Below are 4273 nucleotides of genomic sequence, written 5' to 3' on the forward strand. Positions count from 1 at the left end.
TAGATGTTATTTAAATTCTTAACGTCTTTTTTCTTATAGAATGTAAATGCTTTGCTTGTAATATCTATGATATTATTATCACTATCTCCGATACAAGTGTTACATTCCCAATACAGGGTTTATAACAAATAGAATGGAAGTGTTGTATATTTACTATGAATTATACTTTATTATCTGTGCTGTTACGAGGGGAATAGAATGGGATGGAAAATAATAAAATATATGATAGAATAGACTTACAGTTCGTTTATTTATTGATGGGTTGTAGTATTGTTAATTCCACTCTGCTCTCGCTACGTCGGAGAGTACACACTTGCACACTCGATTTACAATTGATACTTAAGATATACTTCACACTAGATTCTATTTTAAGACTTTAGTTTTTAATCGCGACAAAATACAATTCGATCAAGAGAGCAATCTGTCTAGATGTGTCTCGTACAAAGTTAGTTACAATAAGAAGGGGTGAGTGTTAGTTTGCGCCGGGTTATATACCCGATTTAATCTGCGCTTATCGGCAGGTGTTTCGCCACCAGTAGGCCTACGTGCGCGAGCGAGTTACCTCCTAGAGCTGGGCTTGCGAAACCACTCTTTGATTATGGGCCATTCACCCAATTATTTCATATAACTCTTTTCGCCTAATCTCGGCTATCGTGGCCTACGTGATCTAATGCGCGTATATCTAATGCTCGTGTGTGTACATCTTCCAAAACTGAATAATATTGGCTCGTCGATAGCCATCAGCTGTGTCATCAATACCTAGGTGTCAAGCGACCGCTCGTGGCTATGGTGTCGTGTGCATTTGTTAGTTTTCGTCTGCATAGTCTATCCGTTATCTTAGCTGTTCGGTCTAACGCGTGTCTATGGCATGGTGCTCGCGTGTCTTCCGATCATGTGGCGAGTGAGTGACAAGGTATTTTTATCAATACGTAGTCGCGTGCGTAAGCGCGCGAGAGTAAAAGGTCGATCATTTGACTATATCGCGATCGGAAATTTGACTATTCCGTTGTATAAAAGTTGCGTTAAGATAACGTAACACAAGTCTAGATATAACATTTTTATATCACCCTGAAGAGGCTGACAAGCTTAGCGAAACATTGAAAAAAAAGCACATTAAAATTTAACTTTTTTGTAAGATACGTCATCTCCGGGTTCTGCCTTCATAGCCAAATTTACATTATAAGGGTTAGGCTTGCGTCAGAAATAACATGATTCATATACAATTAGTTAAAGTGAGGAATAAATAAAAATAGTTTATTAAGATATACCAAAAATTACAAGCTAAGTTACTACCTGAAGGATTATGGCGCCACCACTCGAATGCGGCACGTGGACCGAAAAGTTAAAAATACGTGAAACAATAATGATAAGTCGAAGTTAAATTCAGTTTTATAAATATTTCGTTAACGTAGTATTCATAAATTCGTATCGGCTAGATAAAGAGCAATCAACACTCGCGAAAAATCTTGGAGGGACGCGGGATCAAATTGTAGTGCCAGAACCCGATAATACCGCTGAACTTAGGTTAGTTCTAAATAAGCTTACTCCGATTCTCTTTCTTCGTCTACAAATCTCGGTGGCTGGCTTCTTCGTATTACTGTCACGTCACCCTCATTTTATTATAAACAATTATAATATTCTTAAAAATAATGTATATTCAAACAACGATAAACATGAAATTTCACTCTACGAACGGACGCGCCAGACTCAATCGACGGGATCTGACGACATCAAGCTAAGTGAAAAACAAAACTATAAAATTGATAAAAACATCGAGTTCTATGAAAAGAACATCGAAATCTACACCTCTTACAAAGGTGTGAAATAGACACGCCATACAAAGCATTGATTAAATGTGAGGCGATGCCAATTTAGCAGGAAGAGCAATGAACTCGTAAAAATTAGCAAAAGCTGTCGTCAGGTTCTCACGGATGAGCAGGGGTTGACAGGTACTTTCTCCTATTTTTGTATGCAAAATCTAGTAGTATATATTGAGGACCCACGGAGGCCTCTGTGCGATTCGACTATCATCTTATTCGGTGGGCAGAGCTCACGTCACTTTGTACCGCGATTTTATAGCATTTAGACTTGTATTAAATTGTGCCGCGAGTCCAATGCGGAGTGTAATATGTAATCGAGACTAGTGCAGTTAGTGCAGTGCAGCCAACAAGGAACGCCAACCAACCAGTTGCAGAGTGAGCCACGATCTACACCGAGAATCGTCCACCAGGCTTATGTATATTATTTTTAATTAGTTGAGTAAGCCTAGGTGTAAGTTAAACTTTTGTATCTGCATGGATGAATAATATTGCATTGTAAATTATAATAACAAATAATAACGACTACTCCACTCCAAAACAAATAAATAACATCATATATACTTTCCCTCGTTGTCACCAGCCAGAATAAAATCAATAGAATTTATTTATAATAAATTGGCTCTCCAGCCGTAACATTACTTTGAAAATGCGACTTTGCGCACACGAGTTGCAGAAAGTAGATAGGTTCTTAATGACAGCTACAAGTCTTCGTCCTCGTCGCTCGTGTCGCGTGAAGTGATATCAATTGATGATCCATGCATAGTCGTTAAATGACTTACTTCTCGTCAGCACTTCTCACACGTCAATTTACTGCTGTTAGCAGAGCTGGTTCGTCATCTGGATCGTTGAAAAGTTTTCGTCTGATCGTTGATGCTTTGGTGCTTCAGTTGATTATTTATTGTGTCGTACTTATTTTGTGGTTTTCAACGTAAGTATGTTTTGATTCAGCTACCTGAGATTCGTCTTGAACAGTCTGCATGTATTCAGCTAACCTCTCATATTTCGAAGTGCGTCTGATTTATGTTTTATTGCTCTAATGCTGCTTTGTTTTGTATACGTTCGGTGGCAATAACATCCAGCGTATACGAAGACTTTAGGCTCGTTCTGAAAACAAAAACATTTAGCTACAAAAATTAAGTGTTCATGGGTCATTCTCCTACTTTTTTAAAAAAACGTGCGAGGCGATATTTTGAAAAAATATTTCCTAAAATTTTAGCCCGAAAAAAAATTGAAGGTGCCTAGTCCCAGTTGAAAAAAATTGCGTCGATTTCTACGTGGATTATCCACGCAGATACCGCGTGGAAAGTAAGTGGATTCCACAAGGAAAGTGCATTGATTCCATGTGGAATCTCCTTGGATCATTTTTGTAAAAATCTGCCAAGATTTTTCGATTATTCCTTGAAAAAGGATACGAGCGGGGAATTAAGTTTTTAAGAGATAACCGAAAAATCTTGGCAGATTTTTACAAAAATGATCCACGCAGATTCCACATGGAATCAATGCACTTTCCTTGTGGAATCCACGTACTTTCCACACGGAATCTGCGTGGATAATCCACGTAGAAATCCATGCAATTTTTTTCAACTGGGGTGACAAATGAGTGTCAAATAACGTGTTTTTTTTCTATTACTCTAAATGACTGACAACAGACCAAATTATTTTTATGATAAAAAATGCTCAACTTTTTTTGGACATTGCTTTCCGCAAGTCATCTTCAGGAGCTATTGAATAGGAGCATCCAAACGATGATTTTCCATATTCATTAATAATAATTGGCATTAAATTCCAAATCAACTGCATTATCACCTAAGTGCTCAATGAATCCAGAAGGAGAATCAATTCAATGATTGTGGAAGCCCCTTCGTTCTCGCATATTCATGGTTATAACATAATTATGTAGACAAACTGTAGAATAGTCTGTTTTTCTTTCATATTCATAAGTCCCACTGCAGCTCTGTGTGATGAACCGACCATTGGTTCTTTAGCTTACCCAAAGCGCTCTCAACAGTTTGCCTAACATGACTTAATCTGTAGTTGAAAACGTCCATCTCTAGTGTCATGTGGCGTATTTTAATAAAGGGTTTCATCAGATAGGTTTAGAGTGGAAAGCCCCCGTCTCCAACAAGATAAAACGGTGCTAGAATATTAGACCCTGGTAGTAATTCTGGTGCAGGTAAGGCTTGTTCATTGTTTTCAAACAGCTCACGTAGGTCACTGTTTCCAAAAGAGAAAGCATTGTTTGTTGAACCTGAAAATTTGTTTACATTAGATACAACAGATTTGAATTTTATAAGCCCACTGATTTCTATTGACTACCATATCCTCCTATATTAACCATTGTAAATCTTTGATATTTATCACAAATAGCCATCATCAGTATGCTGAAAAATTCTCCCATATAATAGAACCATGAATCCTTTTTTGCACTGTCACATTTAGCTAAATAACTATAA

The sequence above is a fragment of the Trichogramma pretiosum genome, unplaced genomic scaffold, assembly GCF_000599845.2.
Source record: "Trichogramma pretiosum strain Unisexual culture from Peru unplaced genomic scaffold, Tpre_2.0 scaffold108, whole genome shotgun sequence".
Lineage (NCBI taxonomy): Eukaryota > Metazoa > Arthropoda > Insecta > Hymenoptera > Trichogrammatidae > Trichogramma > Trichogramma pretiosum.